A 27,981-nucleotide genomic window follows, 5' to 3' on the forward strand; every position below is an offset into this window, starting at 1 on the left:
TTTTAAAAATGAATTAGGTATTATTATTATTATTATTATTATTATTATTATTATGCCTGTTTAAGTTGTCGACAAGACATGTTACACTTCGTTTGAGGAACTACAACATCCGAAGAGATCATCCGAATATGAGGATATACTTACATCCGAAGCCGTTATTCGAATAATGATGAATCAGTCACTGAAAGAACAACAAGGGTTGTGTAGAAGCTAAGTGAGAAAAGGCTAATTGAGAGAGAAAACTATAAAACTATAAAGTCGAGGAAGACCAAGACTTTTATAGATGCACATAAGAGGTTAGAAACATCGATAACTTTTTTGTCCAAAAGTGCTTGTTTCATAATATTTAGAAAACATCCCCCATGGACTTGACTGGATATCACGTGCTTTTTTGTCCGGGAAGTGAAGGAAACGTGCTCCAAGAAGACCAAGACTTTGCCAATAAAGTGATAATGGGAGAGAAACTTCAATCAATTCCAGGAAGACCGAGACCTTGCAAGACGTAAATGGCTTTGCCTTTGCTTTTCACACCCTCGGTGGAACCATTTTGAAACTTAAGGGATTATTTGATGTGGCCATTTTTCCTCCACTTATTTGCATAATTTGTTTTTTGTATTCTGCTTTTTAGTTTGGTATCAAAATGTCAAATTCGATGTCTGTTTTTAGCGTTTAGTCAATCGTTACACACGCGGACTGTCTTTATCTCAACTCCCTGTTCTTCTGATTCAACAATGTCCCATCATTTTTCATTTTTTTTCGGCTTTTATAACAGGGGGTGATTATTAGCCTACATTTTCAAGTTGGACTCTACGACATAATTCATGTGCACTTTGCCCAGAAATGTAATAATAACAAATTGATCCGAGTCAAGTATAGTGAAATTCACCGATTTTAAGGAGCATTTAGGAGGAACTAATATTTTCACCTTTAACTCTACATAAAGAAATTCATGGGTTTTCATAGCTACTTGAAATAGACGGCGTGCCTAAAATCAATTTAAGGAGGAGAAAATTACAAAAAAAAAATATTCATTTTGTTACGGTTATACCAATTCAGTTCTAATTTTTTTTTTTTCCGTTTGAGTCCTAGACATAGGAGCAAAAAAATGTCTTACTGTTTTTCCAACGACTACTTACAAATATCATTCACATGCCTTCACCGAATCAATTCTACCTAGAAATTGGACTGGACTGGACCGCTTGAAAAACAGGTCCTGGAATCTGTTCCAGGTTTCAAGTGAAGACCGACCCGAGAGCTAGACCGATAGAACTAGGTTTGAAACAGTTTTTAGCTAAACTAAAAACCGTAGCTTTTCTAAAGTTCTCAATCAATACTGACTATAATTAATACATCATGGTAACTTATGCCTTTCAAATTTTGAGGTTGTGTTTTTCACCATTAAAGCTGATTAAATGGGCTGCGATTAATTAAAATCTAATGGAGAGGAAGATTTTTGGTCTAAATCTGGGACAATGCTTTTGATTATATGGGTCCAACACAAATCCAATCCCTTTAGGTCTCTTTCTCACTGGGTATGATCCGTTCAATTCGTATGTAATTGCGCATGAGTAAGCACATCATAATGCACTCGAATTTGCGATATTTATACAACTGACAAAACGAGAAGATAAGCACGGTCATTTCGTCACTTTATCAAAGGACAAAGACCATAATATCGAGTCAATAATGCACTCTTGCTTTCACATCACGTGCTCGGACTGCTTCGTATTCTTTCTTCCTAAACAAATGAGAGATTGTTGGGGTTGTCTGGGTGGGGGTAGGTTGGTGGTGGTGGTGGTGGCCCATCTCCATTTCCATGGGGTTTTATGACACCGATGCATGTGTACATTAGAAAATCTGACAATTTGAGTCTTCTCATGTTAAATAATTGTTAGCCATGTGCTCAAACAGCATACTTCCTCCCACTTGCCATTGATGAATATAATATTCTTCCGTAATATGGTCTCAGGTTTCACATTAACAATCCCCTGTAACATGGCGAAATTACTGGCTAACCAACTAATGTAGATTTGGCTCTATCTGGCCACACAAGGTAAGATGGGGATTCCATTCTTGACGTGTTTTTTCACTCTAAACCATCATTAAATAGATGAAAATGAAGTTTGTAATCATATGCCCCGAAAAAAATTAAAATAAAAACTTTATCAACTCAAATTAAATGATACCTACAATTTTTTTTGAGCTAAATCATTTAGGGACAGTTTCTTTTTGTTTGATTTGACTAGCAGTAAATTATCCAACTATATTATTCTTTGAAAAAATTTCAAATAAAAATCTAAAGTGCTCTTATTTTTACAAATAAGAGCTTAAAATGAATTTTATTTTAAAAAAGGGGTTGAAGTGTTATTTTTGTTTCAAAGAAGGGCCTAGCCAAAGAGTATTTATGTCTTTTACCGTTTAAATTTTTTTCTTTTTTCTTTCCCTTTCCCTAGCCTGGGCCGGCGTTGGGCGAGGGTTTTGATCGGGTTGATCTCCTCGAAGCATTTCAGCGAAGTGCTTGCGAGATCCCCGAAAAGTTCGAGGTCGCTGTGAAGCTCAGTTAGGGCCTCGCTCAAAGCAGCAGCCCCAGCCCCGACTGTTGATGATTCTTGTTCGACGAACTTCAGTGCGTGGCCACAAAAGTGCAGGAGGTCCACCATCTTTGACCAAGACCCCAAAAGCCTACCGTAGCAAGCACTGTGAAAGGGCATGAACCAGACATTGGGCTCTACCTCGGCTACTTCGATGCACTTAACAAGATCAAGCACCCTCATCTTGACTCTCTTTTGGGTCTCTTCAAGATCGACTTCTTGGTGTTGTCCAGTACACCCAGTAAAGGTAGCCCTCGCCCTCGCCTGGGCCTGCGAGGCCGGTGTCCGGCGAGGGTTGCCTCGCCGGATCTTGCGAGGAAAGTCCTTGCCAGACGCCGGCCCGGGCAAGGGTCGCCCAACGCTAGCTCAGGCGTCCCTAGCTATTGCCGGGGGAGGGGGAAAGAAAAAGGGAAAATAAAAAATGAAAATGAAAATGAAAATGAAAACAGAAATAAAAGAAATAAAAGAAAAAAATTAAAATGATAAAAGATTAAAATATCCTTAGATTAGACCCTTTTTTGAAATAAACAAGACATTCCAGGCCTTTCTTTAAAACATGATCCATTTTAGACTAGGGGTGTGCAACCAGACCGGATTTACCCGGAACCCGAATCGGCCCACCGGAAAAACAGGGTCGGAAATTGGTTCCTGCTCAAAACGGTCCGGGAATCGATTCCAATTTTTGAGAATCGGTTGAACCGATCCGATTTCTGATACTAGGTGTAGACCCACCAAGACCAATTTTAGAACCGATTTTTAGTTACTTATTTTTTTTAGAAAAAGAAACCCTAGTGTCCAATCCAGCGTCGCTTGCCCTTTGGTTGCCTTATGGCTCTCACCTCCTCTCAGTCCTATGTTTCTTCCCATCTCGTCATATTATCTATTAGTATATTTTAGACTGTTGCTTTTGGTGGATTGTAATTTTTATTGCTTATTTCATTGATACTCATATTATTTTGATTAAAAAAAAAAGAAAATAGGTTCTCGGGTAGACCTTGGAACCGGACCAAAAAATATGATCGATTCCAAAACAGGTTCCAAGACAAATAGGGTCGATTCTCGATTCTAAAAACGGGAACCCGGTTATAACATGGTCAATTTTACAGTCTAGATCTAGATTCAGCCCACCCGATCCATTCTCACCCCTACTTTAGATCCTTATTTGATAAAATCAGGGCACTTCAAATTTTTATTTGCATTTTTTCCCACATGATCTCTTTATGTTTCAGCAAGACGCATCACATGATTTACAGCTCGGTTTTATATCGAGATACCAGTGGCATGCAATGGCCCACGCATTTATACTGAGGGTTAGATAATTAAGAGACCACCTTCGGGTAGACTCAGCGGACATGCCCGTATTGAGAAAATACCTTGTCGGCTGGGTCCGCCTCCTTGTGTGGCCCAGCTGGCATTTCAAAAAGAAACAAAAGCAGAAAAAAAAAACAAAAAACAAAAAAGTGAGGGGCCGCCTCCTGCTTGGGGTCAGTGTGCCCACTGAAGTTGACTTCACCTTCCATTCCCATGGAGGAAAGAGAAAAATAAATATAGATAGAGGGATCCAAGAGAGCACAGGGGAGGAGACGGAGAACAGGGGAGCACGTAGAGAAGAAAAGAAAGAGAGGTTGTGGCTTTCGGTTCCGATTTGAAGGCCGAACGTTGTCGGAATAGGCTCAAATTTTAGTATGTTGTTCGTGAGGCCGAGGACTACGAATTGATCGGTTTCGTTCGTTGAGATTCCTGTCCGAATCCTCCATCGCGGTTAGAGTTTTCTGACCTTTTTGTATTGTTCCGAGTTTGTAGGGATGAAATGCTCTTGTATTGTTAATGTTGAGCCTCTAGTGTGTGACTAGAGGGAAACACTTATGCATCTTACTATTCTTTGTGATTAGTGGAAGTTTTTGGGCTGTAAGTAATTTTTCCTAAGTTTTCAATAGAAAATCTTGGTGTCATTAATTGTTGCCTTTGTTTCCTTGTCATTCCAGTATCATATTCACTTATTGTGGGGTTGTTTTGCTTGATATATTGTCGATTGTTGCTGGGTTTAAATCGATTTTGATCCAGGATTATCTTAGTTTATGACGAAGTGTTGCCCGTTTCTCCTCAACAGTTCTATGCACTAAGGAAAAACATGGCATTTAGCTACATTGGGGATATGTGGAACAAATGGAACATTCGAGGCTTCGTTATATTGAGTGTTTTTCTCCAGATCTTTCTTATTCTATTTGCACCCCTTAGAAAGAAAACATCAAATGAATCAATCTTCTTCCTCTTGTGGTTGGCCTATTTGATGGCTGACTGGATAGCTGCATTCACAATTGGGCTCATTTCTCACAACCAAGGCAATTCTTTGGCTCGTCCGTTTCAAGTAGATGGAGCACTTCAGGCGTTTTGGGCCTCATTTCTCTTGTTACATCTTGGCGGTCCGGATACTATCACCGCCTTCTCTGTGGAGGATAGTTCACTTTGGCAACGACACTTGCTTAGTCTCATCTTCCAAGTCGGTGCTGCCATCTATGTCTTTGGGCAGATATTTCCCACCGACAGATCGTTGGCGGTGCCAACAATCCTAGTTTTTCTTATCGGAGTGATGAAGAATACAGAGAGGATAATGGCACTTAATCTCTCAAGTCTCCCAAAGCTTAGGGAACACGTTCTCTCACAGCTCAACGTTTCTGATGATGTATTTGACGAGTCACTTGAAGAATTGACAGGTCTAGGGGAGGAATATTCTAATGGAGAAGAAGCCAAGCTTGCTGAGAGCAATGTGGTGAAGCGTGCTTACTACATGCAAATCTTTAAGGTCTTTCTCACAAATCTCATCTTCACGGATCAACAACGTAAAATGAACCGCGAATATTTCCACAAAGTTTCTGCGGTGGATGCGTTGAGGCTGATATCAGTCGAACTCCAATTCATTTACGAGATGCTATATACAAAAGCATTGGCAATACGTTCCATGTGGAGTAACATTTTCCGCTTCATAGCCTTCGCTGCCAATGTGACAGCTTTCGTCCTGTTCAATCACTTGAAGAAACATTGGCTCCCCGAGCTTGATGTGAAAATTACTTATTCCCTTCTTCTCGGAGGGATTATTCTTGACGTGATAGCTTTTTTCGTGTTTGTTTTCTCCGATTGGACTGTTGCCACAATCAAGTGCTACCAGATACAACCATCCATATTACATTTAATTATCAGCAAGTTGGTATGTGCCACGGATCACTTGAGGGAGCCCCAATTCGCCACTTGTGAATTAGAGCCGAATACCAATATTACTTACAAGGTCTTAGATACACCGTTAAGATTTCGAAGATGGTCAGAAACCATCTATGCTGGCAACCTTTTGTCCGAGAAATTTGGGAAGAGCCCGAGGAAGATGTATAAGCGTGATCGACATTGGAACATCATCCGTTGTCTCGCTATCGGTGTTTTTCCATTTTATATGACTGAGGAGATAATCTCTTGTGTTCGTCAAGCCGGAGGCTGCGGTTCAGGGTTTGCTGCCTATGGTTCACAAGCAATGGTTTCAAATACCAAGCACACATCCAAGAATCCCTTTATTCTAAAGCTATGGATCTTTATCTTCAAGGAGGTGAGGGAAAAATCCAAGAACACGGACAATCCGAACGAGGTCAGGAAAATATATGAGGCAAAAGGTGATCTGTTTCTCGGGAGTAGAGATGATTCCAGCCATCTTTTAGAGTATGTCACCGAGACTAATTACGACACCAGTATCATATTGTGGCATCTTGCGACCGAAATGTGGTACAACAGGGAGAAACAATCGATGAGCCTTGGGGATAGAAATGACGAAATGGAATACAGCAAGATACTCTCCGACTACATGTTTTATCTTGTAGTTAATCAGTCTGATGTGATGTCTGCTGTGGCTGGCATGGCCCAAGTGACCTCAGGGAGGACATTGCTCCAGCTACCCATTTTCGAGGACAGCACTGATGTGATGGGGCTATGCGAGTCATTGTTTAAAGTTCCTCCCGATAGCATCCGTTCGAGGACGCTAAGTAGGGCGCTCCAGTTGGCTCGAGGCATGGAAGTGCTCGAGGAAAAGAAGTGGGAGGTGATGAGCGGAGTGTGGGTTGAGATACTGTCATATGCAGCAATCCATATTAAGGGAGAGGCACATGTAAAGGTGCTGAGCGAAGGTGGAGAGCTTCTTACTTTTGTTTGGCTGTTGATGGCCCATTTCGGTTGTTTCAACCGTCCTATTTTTCATCCTCGTGTCAACACTACTGGGGTTTGATAGTAATTACTAGTTTGAGTATCATCGTGACTAGTGCTGTGAATTGATAGATTTTCATTTCTTGTAGTAAGCTTTGTGTCTGTTTGTACTGATAGAGATCATGGATGATGCCATTCCAAATTAGCAGTTGATGATAGTTATTGTGCATAGTTGCGGGAAGGGAGGCACCTTTGTTTCGCTTGCGAATGTTAGTGACGGCCTTTGATGGCTTCCCTTTGCATTTAGGGGTCTTTAAGTCTATGTCTCATCATACAGGCCGCTCTGTTCGTCTAGATTATTGCTGGTCTGTACGGTTCCAGCTGTTTTGACTTCATTTAGACGTTATCTTGATCATCCATGCTCATAAGTTAGTGTAAGTACGCGTTGTAATTAGTCCATGTCGATTCCTCGTCATTTTGGCTCGTATTGTGCAATTTTTGCAAGCCGTTTAAGGGCTGTGCGCCGCTGTCCAGACCATGGACAGCGAGTGTTCAGCCTTGTTCGGCTCATTTGACAAGCACCGGGCCAACCCTGAGCGGTGCCCATGGCTCGAGAATGCGTCGATGTGATTTTTTTATTTTTTATTTTTTCAATTTCTTGTATATAATATGATTTACTTACGTGGGAACATCATGATGATAAATAAGATTTTTTTCTTTTTTCTGAACTTTGGCTTATACAGGAGTGATGAGTGGAGCATTATATAGATAAATGAGCTGAAGATATCCCACATGCAAATTGAGGTCTTGGTGTGGATTGTCAACATGTTATCACTCCTCGAGTCGTTGATGGCGGGGCAGATGTCCAAATGGATTTGCCGTTGCTACACAATCGTGTTGGCGGGGCCCACCTTTTTTGCAGGGCGCCTTCTCATGGGCTTCGCCCGCAACTACGTCGTGCTCTTGGACGTGGTTGCGTGCGAAGCCCATGAGCAAGCGCAGGGCAAAAAAGACGGTCCTCGCCATGTCGATTGTGTAGCGACAGTCGAACTAGTCGGGGGTCCACCCCGCCATCAACGACCCGAGGAGTGATAACACGTTGAGGATTCATCCACTCCAAGACCTCAACCTGCATGTTTGATAGCTTGAGCTCCTTCATGTGTATTACCGCTTAGCTCATCACCCCTATATCCACCAAAGTTCAGAAAAGACTATATTTTTTTATCACCACTATAGTGGCACCTAAATCGTAACCATATACTAACACTTGAAAAAATGAAAAAACGGAATTTTGACCCTGTTTTGCCTCCTCAATGAGTCTTGGGTTTGCCTTCATTAGCCCTTATGGTCTGTAGACGCATCGGGCCAGCTCAGGGTCATTTTGGCTCTTATCCCGGCTTGGCGGAGTGCCTCAAGTGGTCCCGGGTCTCCCCTTTAGCAAGCAAGCATCATTTTTCGAGTTGTATTTGTCGGGAGCATGAATTAGATCAGATTCTAGCATCGTATTTGATTGATAATCCCTTGGCATGTTTTAGTTTAGGTTTAAGTCATTTTCATCGTGAATAAAAACCAAAAGATTAATATTGTAGTTGCTTCTAGGTAAGGACTACATCATGGGGCCTTCTTTAATTTGAATTGAGGCTTCCATTGTTTCTCAAAAAATAAATGATTTTGAAAACATATACCTAGAAACGATCGTTTGTATCGCAAGGGAGATATTGCATAAGATACAAGAAAAACACATAGAGGATGCTACAAGGGTGGACAAGCTATGCGTGAAATTGTTTGACACTAACATGGAAATCTTCGCTTCAAACCAATCGCAAGGCAGGGGCTGTAAATTGAGGAATATCATAATTTTGTATTCATGTAACGACCCAAATGTGTAAAAGCATCCGATTATCGTTGAGCAATTCGGACCAACTAAAACATCACTGTTATTCTCATAAAGAATCCAATTAATTAGCTATTTCTCCTATATTTTTCATTGGACAACTAATAATAGGCTGTAGGAAACAAATCTGGAATGGGATAGCTGCTTCTTACAAATCAGAAGAGCAATTTTCATGCATAGACATATAGATGTTTAGGTGGTGAAGTTTAACTCGATTGGTTAAATAATCTCATTTAAATCTTCTTGATTGTGATCGCAAAATATGGCTATGTATTGTGGCGAAGGTGAACTGCCAAAGGAAAAGTTAATAGATTACTAAGCTTATAGTTAGTGTCGACTCTCCCAAATCCACATCAAGAGAGAATTGTCCAAAAAATCTAAAATCTATTGCCTTTCGCCAATTCGGTCCTCAACCTTTTAATTTTGTCAATTGAACCATAAATCAATTCATATTTTGCTAATTGAATTTATCTGACCAATTTTGACCGAAAAGCATTGACGTGAATGCCGTCCATTCTATACTGTATAGCCAGCGGTGACGTATACAATTTTTAATGATATTCTAATATTTGTTCAAATGTTATTATTAATTTTTATATTTTTTTCCTTTCTTTCTTTTTTGTTTTTGTTTTAATGTGGCCAACGAGGGTCTCCGAGTCCTCTTGTGATCGTTAAACAAAACAAAGTACTTTCATAAATCACTGTGGTCTTTAATCTTGCTTGATGTGACTCTTTCCTTTTTGCCTGCATGTATTGACCTATTTTATTCTTCTCCCTCCGACCTATATGCACGCAGTGCTACGATGAGCCTTCTGGCCTCGTCCAAGATGGGCCTTATCCTTCAGCATTTGCAACAAAAGGGCTCAAACAAAAAGCCTTTTGATTTTGCTCTCCTTGAAGAACATTTGACCCTCATCATGACCAACAAAAGGGAAAGGGCTCAACAGCTCATGTCTGTGATCATGTACTATAAGGCTGCGCTTAGTCGATAAATATATCTACGGACAGAACAAAGTAGGATAGGATAAAGGTTGGATAGAATACTGATGAGATTTGTGAGATTGTAATCGGATATAATATGGATATTGAGAAAACTACTTTATTGACAAAGAAATCTGACCGTTAATTAGGCATTCACCTTCATTCCACACACCAATAGCACCACCTAAATCAGGTGCCCCGCGACTTCCTCGGCAGCTCTCCAAGGATTCAAAGATTCAGACGCAAGAGAGGAAAAACCGAAGAATGTTGGATTCCAGGGAAAGGTGGCTCGGTTCTCCTCCCTCAATCCACCATATTGTCATATGTCCAGCAGCTTCAAATTCCAGCGAGCTTTGCCTTCTTGTCATTACTACAACACAATCTTCCTTGTCAACTCAACACCAAACAGCCCAGAAAGTGACGCACCCCTGCAGCCTCATCTACCTTCAATTTCTTTCCCCATGTCTTCTCCCTGTTGTGATCCATTTTCTTTTTGCCTTATGTGTATGTTGTTCTTGTTATCGATGTATTGTGAATTCATCGTGACTACAATGTTCACAATATATATTTTTAAGCAGAAAAAGCATTTAAAATATCTCCCATGTCTAGATAACACGTGATTCCAACGATGATGAACGATTTTGGCTCAGACATTATCAATTAATTAAAAAAAAAAGCAGATATATGGTGATCTAAACGCAAAAAACCAACGCCATTTACTACATCATTAGATATAGATAATTCCACATATGTTACTGATCCTATAAAGTTATGGCTCTTGCTTTATATGATTAATTGATGAATATTTCAATTCGATGAGTTAGGTTTTATTTAATTAAAGGGGGTCCTCTCGAAAATGGAAAAAGAATAATAAAAAAAAAACACATTGCGACCAGAAGAATGGCCACGGTTATTTTGAAAGCAAAAGACAGGTGTAACAAATTCCTTTGCCTAGATGTTGATGCACCTTATGTAGCACTGACACAACACGTAAAACGTGATATAACATGATATGCCGACACGTGATTTTTCAATAAATAGGAAATTCTGACATGTTGTATATCAAATGTATATTTTTATAATTACCATGTATATAAGAAAAATATTATCGGTGAGTTTCTTCTTCTTCTTCTTTTAGGAATTCAATAGTAGGTTTTTTTTTTATAGGATGGGTATATTAATTGTGGGATGGCTGGGTATATGACTTAAGAGTGTGTGTGTGTGTATATATATATATATATATATATATATATATATATTAAATTTACATTTTGACCCCTAATTTATTGAAAATGTATAAAATTAACCCCGTGATGTCGAAATGACGTATCGGAATGGTGGACTCGTATATCGCTTGCATGTAATAAAGTATTTATGAAAGTATTTATGTTGAGTACATATATCGGGTGAAAATCTCAAGGTATTATGTAAAAACGAGAAGTAAACTTTGGTAGTCAAATAAAAAAAAAGAAACTGTCATTAAAATGATTTAGTTACAAAAAAAAAATTGTACATATAATTCAATTTGAGTTGATAAAGTTTTCATTTTTTTTTTTTTGTGGTCGGGCATATGATTACAAACTGTCATTCTCATCAATTCGATGATGGTTTAGAGTGAAAAAGCACATAAAAAATGGAATCCCCTTCTTACCTGGTGTGGTCGGATGGAGCCAAATCTACATTAGTTGGTTAGCCAGTAATTTCGCCATGTTACAGGGGATTGTTAATGTGAAACTTGAGACCATATTATGAAAGAATATTATATTCATCAACGGCAAGTGGGAGGAAGTATGCTTTTTGAGCACATGGCTAACAATTATTTAACATGAAAAGACTCAAATTGTCAGATTTTCTGATGTACACATGCATCGTTGCCATAAAACCCCATGGAAATGGAGATGGGCCGCCACCACTACCAACCTACCCCGACCCAGACAACCCCGACAATCTCTCATTTGTTTAGGAAGAAAGAATATGATGCAGTCCAAGCACGTGATGTGAAAGCAAGCGGGCATTGACTCGATATTATGGTCTTTGTCCTTTGAGAAAGAGACGGAATGATCATGCTTATCTTCTCGTTTTGTCAGCTGTATAAACATCGTAAACTCGTGTGCATTATGATATGCTTACTCAGATGCAATTGCATACGAATTGAACGGATCATACCAAGGAGAAAGAGACCTAAAGGGATTGGATTTGTGTTGGACCCATATAATCAAAAGCGTTGTCCCGGATATAGATAAGAAATCTTCCTCTCCATTAGATTTTAATTAATCGCACCCCATTTAATCAACTTTAATGGTGAAAAACACAACCTCAAAATTTGAAAGGCAAAAGTTACCATGATGTATTAATCATAGTCAATATCGATTGAGAATTTAGAAAAACTAGGGTTTTTAGTTTAGCTAAAAACTAGTTCATCGATCCCGATTCCGGGGTGGCTCTTCACTTGGAACCCGGAATAGATTCCGGGACCTGTTTTTCAAGCGGTCCGGTCCGGTCCAATTTCTAGGTAGAACCAATTCGGTGAAGGCATTTGAATGATATTTGTGTGAATAGACGTTATAAGTAGTCTTGGAAAATTAGTAAAACATGTTTTTGCTCGTATGTCTAGGACTCAAACAAAAAAGAAAGGACTGAATTGACACAATTGCAACAAAATGAGTATTTTTTTTTTTTTTGGTAATTCTCCCCTCATTAAACTGATTTTATGCGCGCCGTCTACTTCAAGTAGTTACAAAACCGTGAATTTCTTTATATAGAGATAAAGGTGAAAGTATTAGTTCCAGTGAAATGCTCTTTAAAATCCGTGAATTTCATTATACTTGACTCGGATCAATTTGTTACTATTACATTTTTGGGCAAAGTGCACATGAATTATGTCGTAGAGTCCAACTAGAAAATGCAGGCTAATAATCACCCCCTCTCTCATAAAAGCCGAAAAAAAATGAAAGATGATGGGACATTGTCGAATCCGAAGAACAGGGAGTTGAGATAATGACAGTCCGCGTGTGTAACGATTGGCTAAACGGTAATAACAGATATCGAATTTGATTTTGATACCATACTAAAAAGCAGAATACAAAAAACAAATTAGGCGAATAAGTGGAGGGAAAATGACCATATCAAATAATCCCTTCAGTTTCAAAATGGTTCCGACCAAAAAAAGAAAAAAAAAGTTTCAAAATGGTTGCAAGTTTCTAGTGAGACTTGAGAATGAAATCCCTAAACTAAAAATAAATTGAACGGCTCGCAATCATTAGTACAACCACGAAATATCATGTGAGAGCATTGGTGCATTGACTCAATAATATGGTCTTTGTCTTTCGAGAAAGAGACAGATTGGTCGTGCTTGTTTTCTTGTTTTGTCAGCTGATATGCAACTATGATATGCTTATTGATATGCAATTAAATACGAATTGGATGGATCATACCCAATGAAATTTAAGACTCTGGAGCTGAATCAGTGTAACAAAATAAGATCAACCCATCATGACATCAATCTCTAGGCGTCATAAACTCGCGGGCATTGTGACATCGTGATGGAGAATGGGCACAGAGAGTCAGAGAAGACATAAGATTCGACATCATGTCACGTTCACACACGTTACTTATTGCCTAATGTCGTTGTCTATTGGCCAAGCACTTTGTCCGAGAAGACATAAGATTCGACGAGATAATTGCAACTTGGAAGTCTTGGTCTTTTGTTATTTCTGGGATGTGATCTTTGGCCAATGTAAAGGATACATCAATTACGCAATTGTTCTTTCTTGATTGGCCAAACATACCTTATCAGTTATCATACAAATACATAATGAACGTGCTTCACAGGCTGACATTTTAAAGCAATGGCAACGCGTTACCATTGTAAATATAAAAGTCCAAGGAGATGGAGATAGGCCGCCCACCCCGGTGAATCTCTCGTACACGACAATTTTGCCATGTCATAAGTCAATCTTGATATGCCTTTTTTAATTCATTCAGCTGAGTAAGCCAGCAGAACATAAGGCAAATAATATTTTGCCCCACATGGACAAAAGGCAAGTGGTTGAGGAAAGAGAAGAAAAGGAATATGTTATCATGTTCATTATTACATAGACAAACTATTGAGCACATACAATGTTAACTTATAAATTTTATATTCTCCCCATAAATTTTAGCATTATGACAGCTAATCTTGTCGCACAGTTCTTTATAGCCAAGGGAAACTCTGCCAGCAAGCTGGTTAGCACATACAATGTTAACTTACAAATTTTATATTTTTCCTATAAATTTTAGCTTTATGATAGCTAATCTTGTCGCACAGTTCTTTATAACCAGGGAGAACTCTGCTAGCAAGCTGGATAGCGCATACAATGTTAACTTACAAATTTTATATTCTTCATATAAATTTTAGCTTAACGACATCTAATCTTGTTGCACAGTTCTTTATAACCAAAGGAAACTCTGCTAGCAAGCTGTTTAGCACATACAATGTTAACTTACAAATTTTATATTCTTCCTATAAATTTCAGCTTTATGTCAGCTAATCTTGTCTATCTTAAAAGAAAAAAAAAATAGCAAAGGAATTCTATATCCTAGAAATTACCAATCAAGAAGTAAACGAACAAAAGATCAATGGTTTATTTCATTCACAAAAAATATGTGATTTGATAAATATTTTCTTAAAAAGGATTGCTCGTATCGTTGGAAATATTTAGTCAATGAATATATTTTTATTAGCTATAGCAATTTATGTCTAATATTTTCGTGGATGAGAAAATTATTTTTGTTTCATTGATTTTTGCAAGCGAAAAAAACGCACAGAGAGATTTTGCCACTTGCTTTGGTGGGAGATGCCCTTTTGGATCGTCCAACTTATATTAACTCCAATTTGACTTTTGTTTACATCATCCACATGATCTGGGACTGCTTAAGCTTACCATATTTCTATTACTGAATGATTGCAAATGGAAAATGTTAGAACGGAGTATTGTTGCACGCATTTAAAAGAAAATATACTTAACCTAGACTTCTTGAAGTTGTCATGCTAACTCATCACACTATGGGTCCAACTATACAGAGTCCCAGATATGATATAATTATGATAAATCCATTGCGAGCTCATTTGCACACATAGTTGGAGTCCAGTGAAGCCCTCTGCTGAAAATTGTATAAGATAAAGTCAATGTGTGAGATTCTGTGGAACCACCGCGCACTTTCACTTGGGTTTTTTCTTCTTCTTGTTTTTTTTTTACTTTTTTAATTTTTAGAATTTATTTTCTTTTCTCAAAAAGAACAAAAAGAAAAAGAAAGAAAAAAGAAAATGACTAAAATGTCCTTGATCAACCGGTGTGGTTAGGCCTTTTTTTTATATTGACATGACCATTTTAGACCCTTATTTAAAATAAGATTCACCTCAAGTCTTTTTACAAAAAAATGATGGTATTTCGAGTCCTTATTTCAAATTTTTCCAAAGAGTAGTATTTGTTTATCTCAATGGTGGTGTGAATGATTGAATCTATGCTTTGGCCAGGGAAGTGCTCCTACAAATCTGCCCCTACGATCTCAATGATCGAATCAGATGAGAAGCATATTATAATGAGCTTTGGATTTAAGTTCTACGAAGACAAGACACACAATGACATTAACCATTACAGACATGACTCAAATGCAATATTCTAATAAGCTGATTTGAGTTCACACTGTATTTACAATATAATTAATTATTTCCTTTACAACGGAAAGATACACAATGCCATTAATAAGAAGTCAAATTTCTGCAACATCGTCATGGCGAAGTGGCCGGCAGCCGTCCCGTCCTAATTTGCACGATTATTTAAACGGTGATTTAATTAGAATAACCAGCCAATTTGTAAAGGCAAGGTCTTCAGAGGTTTGATTTGCATGTATGTGGGTCGTCTACAAGGTCAGGAGAAGTTTCGGTCTTTATGTCGTTTCTAGGACGTCTGGTCTTTAGCCAACACGAAGGAAACGATAATTTTGCAATTTTCATGTCTTTAATTGAAACTGTGATGGAATGGGCCGCCCACCCCGTTGAAATCTCTCATACACGACATTTTGCCATTTCACTAGTTAATCCTAATATGCCTTTGCAATTCATTCAGCTGAGTAAGACAACAGAACATCAACAAATTGAGCTTGGTCATTGTCTTTGCATTAATGTCAATCATGTCAAAAGGGTCCGGAAGGCTTTGGCCATGCACGGCAATGAGTCGTTATATAGCATGTTAGAATAATGTTATGTGTCATAACAATAAACTTCTCATTCACGAGAATCAAGGATTCAATTCATTTGCTGTCCGGTCATAATCACATTAATGGTATAAAAAAGTGCGTTTAAATTGTATAATAAATGTCAATTGTTTTAAAAGTTTAAATTGTTAGATGAATATATGGTTTAATAAAAAAGTATTCTATCAACTTGGTCTAATAAACTAATTTGAGTGCTCAATGTCTTTATAGTATGATTAATTATTCCTTTTACAATGAAAAGATAATTTATGCGTGTTAAAATTCAGTGCACAATTACAATGAAGTAAAAGAGAAAAAAGTGAGAAAGAAAAATCGAGATGCAATATTTTATCCCGATTCATCCTTAAACTATGGCTATGTCCAGCAGAGGATTCCACTATAACTAGCACACCGCACATCTCTTTTTATCTTTCAATTACAAGCGAAAAGAATATATATCATAGTAGTTATTCATGAGCCCAAGCTCAAAATACCAATGAAAAAATATGGGCTCAATCTATAAAATCCTATGGCGATGAGGAGTATGAACCATACCCAACAATGCGCATTAATAAGAAAAGTCGAATTTCTGCCACATCATCATAGCAAAGTAGCCGACAGTGCTCATGTCCTAGGTTGCACGATTATGTAAATGGTGATTTAAATAGAATAACCGGCTATTTTGAATGGCAAGGTCATCAGAGTTTTAATTTTCATGTACGTGGGTTGTCTACAAGGTCAAGAGAAGTCTTGGTCTTTCTGTTGTTTATGTGATGTCTGATCATTAGCCAACGTGAAGGAAACATCAATTCTGCAATTTTCATGCTCGCCATGCGAGGCCAAGCGCCGGCCGGGGCGAGCTTTACCCGAGGCTGGTGAGGTCGATCTCGCCAGTAGCTGCCGGCAATTAGCTAGAGGAAGAAGAAAGGAAAAGAAAAAAGAAAAAAGAAAAAATATAAAAATTATTAAAATATTATTAATAATTGTCCACATTAGTGCCGGTGTCCACGTCGGGATCGGGTCGGTATTTACGTCAATGCAAGCAGGCCAAAATTGGCCAGATGGACTGAACCGACACAAATGCAAAAAAAAAAAAAAAAGAACTGAATTGGCAAAATTAAAAGGCTTATGACTGAATTGACAGAAGTTTAATAAATTTATGACCTTTTTGACAATTTTCTCCTAATTTTCACGAATCATCTCCGACAATATCCTCAGGAAAATTAACATCTTTTTATATTTCAATAAGGCGCATCACATGATTTACAGGTCGGTTGTATATTGAGATACCAGTGCTATGCAATGGCCCAAGTATTTATGTTGACCGTTAGATAATTAAGAGGCGACCTTCGGCTTAGGCTCAGCGGACATGCACGATGCACCGGCCTGTGTAAGGAACCATTTCAACCCCTATTATGTACATTTCCCAGTAGTGGTTCTTGTTGGCCGGGAACGCCACCTTGTGGGGCCCAGCTAGCATTTCAAAAGAAAACAAAATAAAAGAAACAAACAAAGAAACAAAAGAAAAAAAAAAAAGTGAGGAGCGGCTTCCTGCTTGGAGTCAGTGTGCCCAGTTAAGTTGACTTTACCTTCCATTTCCATGGAAGAAAGAGGAAAAATATATAGATATAGCGTTTATCCCATTCAGATCGGCAAATGATCCCAGAGAGAACAAGGGAGGAGACGGGGATCAGGGCGAGCACGTAGAGAAGAAAAGAAAAAGAGGCTTGCGGCTTTCGGTCCTCATTTGAAGGCCAAACGTTGTCGGAGTTGGCTCAAATTTTAATATGTTGTTCGTGAGGCCGAGGACTAAGAAGTGATTGGTTTCGTTTGTTGAGATTCTTCTCCGAATTCTCCAAAGCGCAGTAAGAGTTTTCTGACTTTTTTGTATTGTTCCAAGTTTTTAGGGATGAAATGCTCTTGTATTGTTGATGTTGAGCCTCTAGTATATAACTAGATAGAAACCCCTTGTGCATCCTACTATTATCTGTGATTAGTAGAAGCTTTTGGGCTGTCTGTGATTTTTCCTGAGTTTTCCACAAAAAATCTTGGTGTCGTTGTTGCCTTTGTTTCCTTGTCATTCCGATATCATATTCACTTGCTGTGAGGTTGTTTTGCTGGATATATTGTTGATTGTTGCTAGGTTTAAATCGATTTTGATCCAAGATTATCTTAGTTTATGATGAAATGCTGCCTGTTTCTTCCCAACAGTTCTATGCACTAAGGAAAAACATGGCATTTACCTCCATTGGGGATCTGTGGAACAAATGGAATGTTCGAGGCTTTGTTATACTGAGTCTTTTTCTTCAGATCTTTCTCATTCTATTTGCACCCCTTAGAAAGAAAACATCAAACGGGTCAATCTTCTTCCCCTTGTGGTTGGCCTATTTGATGGCTGACTGGATAGCTGCATTCACGATTGGGCTCATTTCTCACAACCAAGGCAATTCTTTGGCTCGTGCATTTCAAGTAGACGGAGCACTTCAGGCATTTTGGGCCTCATTTCTCTTGTTACATCTTGGCGGTCCAGATACCATCACCGCCTTCTCTGTGGAGGACAGTTCACTTTGGAAACGGCACCTACTTAGTCTCATCTTCCAAGTCGGTGCTGCCATCTATGTCTTTGGGGAGATATTTCCCACCGACAAATCGTTGGCGGTGCCAACGGTCCTAGTTTTTCTTATCGGAGTGATGAAGAATACAGAGAGGATAATGGCACTTAATCTCTCAAGTCTCCCAAAGCTTAGGGAACATGTTCTCTCACAGCTCAACACTTTTGATGATGCATGTGACGAGTCACTTGAAGAATTCACAAATCTAGGGGAGGAATATTCTAATGGAGAAGAACCCATACTTGCCGAGAGCATTGTGGTGAAGCGTGCTTACTACTTTCAAATCTTTAAGGTCTTTCTCACAAATCTCATCTTCACGGATCAACAACGTAAAATGAACCGCGAATATTTCCACAAAGTTTCTGCGATGGATGCGTTGAGGCTGATATCAGTCGAACTCCAATTCATTTACGAGATGCTATATACAAAAGCATTGGCAATACGTTCCATGTGGAGTAACATTTTCCGCTTCATAGCCTTCGCTGCCAATGTGACGGCTTTCATCCTGTTCAATCACTTGAAGAAACATCGGCTCCTCCAACTCGATGTGAAAATTACATATTCCCTTCTTCTCGGAGGGATTATTCTTGACGTGATAGCTTTTTTCGTGTTTGTTTTCTCCGATTGGACTGTTGCCACAATCAAGTGCTACCAAAAACAACCATCCATTATCCACAAGTTGATATCTGCCACGGATCACCTGAGGGAGCCCCAATTCGCCACTTGTGAATTAGAGCCTAACGCCAATGTTACTTACAAGGTCTTAGATACACCATTAAGATTTCGAAGGTGGTCAGAAACCATCTCTGCTTGCAACCTTTTATCCGAGAAATTTGGGAAGAGCCCGAGAAAGATGTATAAGCGCGATCGACATTGGGACATCATCCGTTGTCTCGCTATCGGCGTTTTTCCATTTTATATGGCTGAGGAGATAATCTCTTGTGTCCGTCAAGCTGGAGGCTGGGGATCAGGGTTTGCTGCCTATGGTTCACAAGCAATGGTTTCAAATACCAAGCACATATCCAAGAATCCCTTTATTATGAAGCTATGGATCTTTATCTTCAAGGAGGTGAGGGAAAAATCCAAGAACACGGACGATCCGAACGAGGTCAGGAAAATATATGAGGCAAAAGGTGACCTGTTTCTCGGGAGTAGAGATGATTGCAGCCATCTTTTAGAGTATGTCACTGAGACTAATTACGACACCAGTATCATATTGTGGCATCTTGCGACCGAAATGTGGTACAACAGGGAGAAACAATCGATGAGCCTTGGAGATAGAAATGACGAAATGGAATACAGCAAGATACTCTCCGACTACATGTTTTATCTTGTAGTTAATCAGTCTGATGTGATGTCTGCTGAGGCTGGCATGGCCCAAGTGACCTCAGGGAGGACATTGCTCCAGCTAAACAATCCCATTTTCAAGGGCAGCAATGATGTGATGGGGCTATGCGAGTCATTATTTAAAGTTCCTCCTGAGAGCATCCGTTCGAGGACGCTAAGTAGGGCGCTCGAGTTGGCTCGAGGCATGGAAGGGCTCCAGGAAAAGAAGTGGGAGGTGATGAGCGGAGTGTGGGTTGAGATACTGTCATATGCAGCAATCCATATTAAGGGAGAGGCACATGTGAAGGTGCTAAGCGAAGGTGGAGAGCTTCTTGCTTTTGTTTGGCTGTTGATGGCTCATTTCGGTTGTTTCAATCGTGCTATTTTTCATCCTCGTGTCAATTCTACTGCTGTTTGATAGTAATTACTAGTTCGAGTATCTTCGTGATCGATGTCAAGGACTAATAGGTTTTCATTCCTCGTAGTAATCTTCGTATGTGTCTGCTTGTACTGATAGAGACCATGGATGATGTTGTTCCAAGTTAGCAGTTGATGATGTTTATTGTGCATAGTTGCGGGTGCAATTAGTCCATGTCGATTCCTCGTCATTTTGACTCGTATTGTGCGATTTTTGCAAGCCATTTGAGGGCTGTGCGCCGCTGTCCAGACCATGGACAGCGAGTGTTCAGTCTTGTTCGGCTCATTCAACAAGCACCGGGCCAACCCCAAGGGGTGCCCATGGCTCGAGAATGCGTCAATGTGATTTTTTTTTTTTCAATTTCTTGTATATGATACGATTTACTTACGGTGGAACATCATGATGATAAATAAGATTTTTTTTTTCTGAATTTTGGCTAATACAGGAGTGATGAGTGGAGCATTATATAGATAAATGAGTTGAAGATATCCCACATGCAGGTTGAGGTCTTGGTGTGGATTGTTAACGTGTTATCACTCCTCGGGTCATTGATAGAGAGGTAGACATCCGACTGGATTGGCCGCCGGTATACGATCGTGTTGGCTAGGGCCATCTTTTTTGCCCAGTGCATTCTCATGGGCTTCGCCCGTAACTAAGTCGTGCTCCTGGACGTGGTTGCCGGCGATGCCATGAGCAGGCGCCGGCGAAAAAGACTATCCCCGCCTAGGCGATTGTGTAGCGGCGGTTGCCATATGATTACAAGCTTTGATTCTCATCTATTCGATGATGGTTTAGAGTGAAAGCACATCAAGAATGGAATCCCCTCCTTACCTTGTGTGGTAGGATGGAGCCAAATCTACATTTGTTAGTTAGCCAGCAATTTCGCCGTGTTATAGGAGGTTGTCAAGTGTGAAACCCGAGACCATGTTAGGAAAAAATATTATATTCATTGATGGCAAGTGTCAGGGAGTATGCTCTTTGAGCACATGGCCAACAATTATTTAGCATGAATTGCCTGTGACTAAGTTGAAATGCATTTTTGGACCCAAAAAAAAAAAAGTTGAAATGCATTCGAATCTTTATTAGGCTTTGGCAATGACTATGGATATTCTTTCTCATATTCAATTCCTCTTAAAAGATTCAAACCGTCGGATTTTCCAATGTACATATGCATCGTGAACATAAAAACCGCATGGAAATGGAGATGGGCCATCACCACTACTAGGGGCGATCGGTTCAAAGATAGGTGGTTTCCACGCTAGAACCAAGAACTACCCGCTTGGGATTGGTTCTACAAAATGGGAACCATAAACCACATGCTCGTTCCACGTACCACTCGAGAATCGAACCACCCGTCCGGTCTGGTTCCCGGATGGATCCATGAAACCGGTACTACCGAGCACTAACATCAATTAAAAAAAGCCTTGTACACGAGTGAGCCAATGAACCCATTCCAATTTCCCATGTGATAAAGAGACAGACATGAGCGTTTGGTGTACTTGCTGATTTCTTAGACAAATTCATAAGAAAAATCACATTTACTTCAATGAACACCAGATGATTGATGAAGCAAAAGGGTACAGAAATACGTCACACTTCATCAAGCTAGAGAGTATCACGCAAAAACATCAAAAGAGGGGGAAAAGAAAGATGAAAACCTTTCAAAAATCTTTCCAAGTTGTTTAAGTTCAACTCATGCAGCCCTAGACACTGAGAACAAGCTCAACTACTTCATCACGAGAATCCAATATGGACTAGTGATTCCGATTCCTAGTCTCTAGCTCTGTAGTGGTTGAATCAGAAGCAACTTTTTTTTTTTTCCTATTTGAGAGAGATAGCTTGAATTAAAAAAAAACACATATCTATTGTATAAATAAGTTTGGTCCGATTGGTCCTGATGGGTGGTTCTCCCTTGGAATCGAGAACCGAACCGGTACCTGCCGGTTGCGATAAATCGGAATCGGAAACCGGACTGGTACTCGGTGAGAACCACCCAACACCAACTGTGTGGGTATGGTCCGATCCAGTTCCGGTGGATCCTAGTTTTTTGCTCACTCCTAACCACCACCAACCTACCCCCACCTAGACTAACTATTCACAAAATTCTCAACGCAAGTGTACGTGGCAAACAAGTAATATAATGATGCGAAAAGATATCGTCCCATAGAGATTGATGATTAATAAACTAATTAAATACTAAAAATGGACTAATTCTAAAATTTATCTAACAATTCAAAATAAAATTGAGAATAAAATAAAATTAACAATCTTAAAGGTAAAAGTTCAGAACTAGATGCGGAAAATCAATCAAATAAATGCGTTAGAGTATCCGATTTCACCATAACCACTAAACATGAATTTCATATCTTTATTCATATAAGAACGACATCAAATATGTGATAGTGGAATTTCCTCTACTATTTACTACCCTATCTCTAGGTATAGTAAACCTACTGAGTTTATCAATCCACTAAGTTTCTATGTGAATTTAAATAAACATAAGTGCATTAAAATCTGTGAATATTCCTGATTTAAAATGAGTCTTTTGGATCACTATATCACCAAAAGCTACACAAATAACATGGTCTATTTCTATCCACATTGTCATTCATGGTTATATATTATAATGAGCAATTGCATATTATCACTTCTCGGTCTCAAACATGCACATCGGATCATTCAAATGGTGGCCGATCACTTAAAAGCATTAAGCACGATAATATATAACTCACATGAACGAAATCAATTGCAAAACATAAATATCATGAAATTCATATCATCATGGTCAGGCTATATCATAGCCCTAACAAAAGAAAATTAGAACATAATAAAAGATGAAACAAAAATATAAATTAAATAAAACATCTTGAGTTAAAGAACAAGAATTCTGTCACCACTTTGTCTTCTCTTCAAACTACTTGAAAAACTTTAAGAACACTGAAAGAACAAAAGCGAAAAAAAAAAAAATATTAGACCTCTCTCTAGTGCTCCATGTTATTCTCTTTTTGAATAACATTCAACATTCCTAAAAACAAATAAAATCTTAAAGACAGCATAAAGATATCCTAAAACACAACTAAATATCTAAAGATAACACTAAGATATCATAAAAACAAGGCAATCTTCCGACGATTTTGTCTATATCTTCTAACAATTTTGCTAGTGGCATCTTGATTTCATTCTTTTTTTTTCTTATCTTCTCCATATATTATTATCTTGCACAAACAAGGAAAATTTGAATAAATAGAAGGAAATTCAAATATTTTCTCAAAGATATTATATTATTTGTTGCCTATAATAGGTAAAATAACTCTATTTTCTAGAGTTATCAACAACCTCAAGAATCCCCCGTTTGTTTAGGAAGACAGAATGTGAAGCCGTCCCGGCATGCGTGCATTGACTTGACAATATGGTCTTTGTCCTTTGAGAAAGAGATGGAATGGTCATGCTTATCTTCTTGTTTTGTCCGCTGTATAACATCAATATCTAAGTGTCATAAACTCGCGTGCATTATGATCTGCAACTAAATATGAATTGGATGGATCATACCCAATGAGATTAAGACTCTAGATCTCGATTACTGTAATAAAATAAGACCAACCCATCATGCATCAATCTCTAGGTGTCATAAACTCAAGTACATTATGACATTGTGATGCGGATATGAGCATAGAGAGTCGGAGACTCCACCACATTGGTTAATATTTTGCTTGATCATGAATTAATTATCATATATGGTTGTTGGTGGGTTTCGATTAATTTAGCGAGGTTTGAAATTTGAGAAAAAAACACAATTGAACAAAACAATTATGTGTACTATGACTCGAGATTCGGTGGACCATATCCAACGAGGTTAAAACTTTGAATCTAGTACACTGTAATAAAATAATAATGATAGCTAACTTGAAAATATGGTCTTCGTCGTTTGAGAAAGAGACCTAAAGGGATTGGATTTGTGTTGTACCCGCATAATCAAAAGCGTTGTCCAAGATTCAGATAAGAAATCTTCATCTACATTAGATTTAGATGAATCACACTCCATTTAACCAACTTTAATGGTAGAAAACACAACCTACTAATCTCAAAGGCATAATTTACTATGACGTATTAATAATAGGCAGTATTCATTGAGGACTTACCAGCTATCTAAATATACACATTCAGATTATCATCATATTAACAAAATCGACGAAACTTTTGGATAGTTATTAATGTTTTTTTAATGACATCCGGTAATGCGTATGTGCAATCACTAATGTGACACAAAAACCCAGCAATCTTCTATAATCTCGAGATCATAATATGCGATGTTGATGAGTAATTTATCGGTGTAAATCAAAATCAAGGGCTATTGGTCCTGCACAATATCTACAAACATGAAACTATCTTGCCTCGATGTGAACTTATGAACATGTCACAAAAGGGTGAACTACATGACATACTAGCCTTTTTTGAACATTTATCAACTCAGTTTTAAAGGCATCCATGCTTATTTGGATTTAAATAAAATGAATAAATATTTTTCTTTACTTTCCCGCCAAAATTTATAGTATTATATGCAAAAAAAAAAATTATGTGTAAGTCCACTAGGAACATTTCGCTGTTTTACAATTGTATAAAATTCAAATCCTACTCGGAAAAAATCATTTAGGGTGTAGTCACCAAAAAAGAATTTCTTTACGACTTCTTCCCCGACATGAATGGTTCATTTGGTGTCCGAAAATCGATGAAGTTATCAACGAGGTTTGAAATTCGAGAAAAAGCACAACCGGCCAAAAAATGCATGCGCCTTGGGTTCCAAGATTCGGTCAAGAGTCTTTAGTCTTTTGTCTATGCCATTGTTGTCTGCTTCAATTTCTTTAGATTATTCAAAGAAAAATTTTAAATAAAGACTTAAAGTGCTCTTATTTTCTTAAATAATAGTCTAAATAGATTTTATTTCAAATAAAAACCTAAAGTGCCCTCCTTAGTTTAAAGAAGGGACTGACCAAAAATATTGTGATCATTTCCTTTTTTTTTTCTTTTCCCTTTTTTCTTTGGTCTTTTCCCGTTTCTATTTTTCTTCCTTCCTCGCCGACCACCGGGTGAGGCGACAAGGGGTTCCCGGCAACTGGACGAGTTCGGCGAGGCCATCCCTCGCCCAAGCGAGGCGTCCCTTGCAGCCATCGAGGGGGGCCCTTAACCGGCCCTGGTCAAACCCGTAACCGGCCCGTTGATCGGGCCTGCCGTTCTAAATCGGAACCGGCCATGCCATGAGGGCTGGTTACAGGTCCCTCAGAAATTGAACCGGCTCGAAACCAACGGTTTCGGGCTGGTTCCAAATTGAAAAAATACTCGATACAAAAAAATTAAAAAAATTTAAAAAAAAAAAAAAAGGGGAAAGAGCCGTTCTTTCCCCATTTGACCATTGCCTTGCACCAGCGACTCCCCCCCCCCTCTCCCTTTTCTCTCTTTATTAATTTGTAAATTATATCCTAATTATTATAAATACCCCTTCCATCTCTCTTTTTTTCCACAACTTCTCTCAATCCGCTCAATTCTCTCAAAAAAAGGCAAGTGGAAGCTGAACTAGTGACAAATGAAAGAACAAGATGAGGGAATCTGATTATCCTGGTGATCCTCATGATTATGCAGATTGGGAATTCGATGTTGATGATATCAACATTATTTCCAATGTGGAGCATGTCCCAATGCAAGAAAGTCTTCATCCTCCTATCGATATTGAAGAAATGTCAACAATAAAGGAGTCAAAATGAGAGTTTACATCCGACATATGGGAACACTTCATGAAGATGGAAAGATTTGATATTAGTCCAAAAAGGTATGATGTAATTTGTAAACATTATGGAAAATTATGCAAATATATAGGTGGAGCCGGATATGAAACATTTAAACGGCATCTTAAGGCAAAACATCCAACCCAAGTGGGAATTGACACCAAGTAACAACAAATTTCCGAGTGCGCAAATCCTAACACTTCTCTTTTATTTCGTTATAATGAAAAAAAATTATAAAGAAGAATTAGGTAAATTTATTTCCATTGAACATTTATCATTTAGTTTTGGTGAAAGAGTTGGTTTTAATAAATTTATACAAAATGCATGTACTCCACAAGCAAAATGTGTTCCTAAAAATACATTGAAGCGCATAGTTTTTGATCTTTATAAAAAAGGAAAAAAGGATTTACAAAAATTTTTATGAATTTTGATGGACATGTGCATATAAGTAACGATATTTGAAGTGATCATTGGCAAACTCATTCTTATATGGGTATAACATGTCATTGGATAGATGATGATTGGAATATTAAAAAAAGAGTTATTGCATTTAGCATTTTTTATGATAGGCATACATCAAATAATATTTATAGAACAATTAGGTAAATTTTAGAATAATATTATTTTCTTAAAAAATAAATTTCAATTGGTTTTGATAATGTCACGACAAATACCGCTTCAATTGATGATTTAGAAAAGATTTATAAACCCGCTTTTGGTGGACAATTTTTCACGTTAGATATGCTTGTCATGTTTTAAATTTATGTGTACAAAATGGTTTAAAAACTCTTGATATTTTTCTCAACCCAATAAAAATAGCAATTCAATTTTTATGGAAACATCCCCAAATAATGAAAGAATGGTGCAGATTTTGTAAAATTAATGGAAAAAGATCAAAAAGATTTTCAAGAGATGTTCCAAATCATTGGAATTATACTTTCAAGTTGCTTAATGAATATTTTGCATATAAATATTTATTATGTGCATTTATTTTGAATAATATTACTCAAATTACTTTATACCCACAAGAGTGGGATATTTGCAAAAAAAAAAAATGTAGATATTTTAAAAGTTTTTAAAGATGCAGCTTATCCTTTATCCGATGTTTATTATCCTACTACGCATTTATTGTTAATAGAGTGTACTAATATTATTGGAGTTTTTGAAGAAAATGAAAATGACGATAAATTACGTGACACTATTATAGCAATGCGAATAACATGGCTACATTATTATACCGAAATTCCTGTTATTTATTTAGTTTCCTTTGTTTTTTATCCACATTGTAAATTAAATGGTTTAGGTGATTATTTGAATACGTATTATGAATGTTTACATTTAATTGAAATGGTAAATATTAGAGCTATACAAACAATGATTAAAAACACAATAGTATAATTATATAATGAATTTTGTAGTAAATATAATCTAGGCAATAGTGAATCTTCTCAACCTAATGACATACAAAGATGGGACCTAGGTAAAATTAGTAGAAGGTACAAACTTCTATTGAATAGGCAAAAACAGCAAAAGAGAGCAATAGGAAGTATTTCCGAAATAGAGAGCTATCTAACCATTTCTTTTGAGTTTTATGAATCCAAAGGGAGCACAGATTTCACAATATTAAATTGGTGGAAGAGGCATTCACCTCAATACCCAATTTCGCTCTCATTACAAAATAAGTTTTAGCAACTCCTTATTCAACGGTTGCGATTGAACAAGCATTTAGCGCTGGAGGCAATATTTTGGACAAACAATGTTCCAGATTAGCTCCGAATTCGGTGGAAGCTCAAGCTTGTGTCGATGATTGGACAAAGGTCTAATATCGACAACAAGAGATAGATCGCAACAATGAAGCCGAATTCTTCAATGATGGAGATACCATCGTCATGGGTATCGATTCCGAAACGGGTAGCGACGATTGAAGATGAGGTAAGTATGGGGTTATCAAAGGTAAAAGAACTACATG

General features: G+C 38.0%; 1 protein-coding gene and 1 long non-coding RNA gene across 2 annotated transcripts in view; one reads left to right on the forward strand and one right to left on the reverse strand.

Moving 5' to 3' along the window:
- LOC115739165 (sm-like protein LSM36B) overlaps window positions 1-27,981 on the reverse strand; it is a 131,538-nt gene that overhangs the window by 58,273 nt on the left and 45,284 nt on the right. The window lies entirely within an intron of this gene.
- Window positions 4,235-5,183, forward strand: LOC125312665. The gene is made up of 2 exons (XR_007196741.1): window positions 4,235-4,352; window positions 4,667-5,183. It is a non-coding gene; the product is annotated as an uncharacterized LOC125312665 (long non-coding RNA).

This window comes from Rhodamnia argentea, chromosome 10, assembly GCF_020921035.1.
Source record: "Rhodamnia argentea isolate NSW1041297 chromosome 10, ASM2092103v1, whole genome shotgun sequence".
In the NCBI taxonomy this organism is placed as follows: Eukaryota; Viridiplantae; Streptophyta; class Magnoliopsida; order Myrtales; family Myrtaceae; genus Rhodamnia; species Rhodamnia argentea.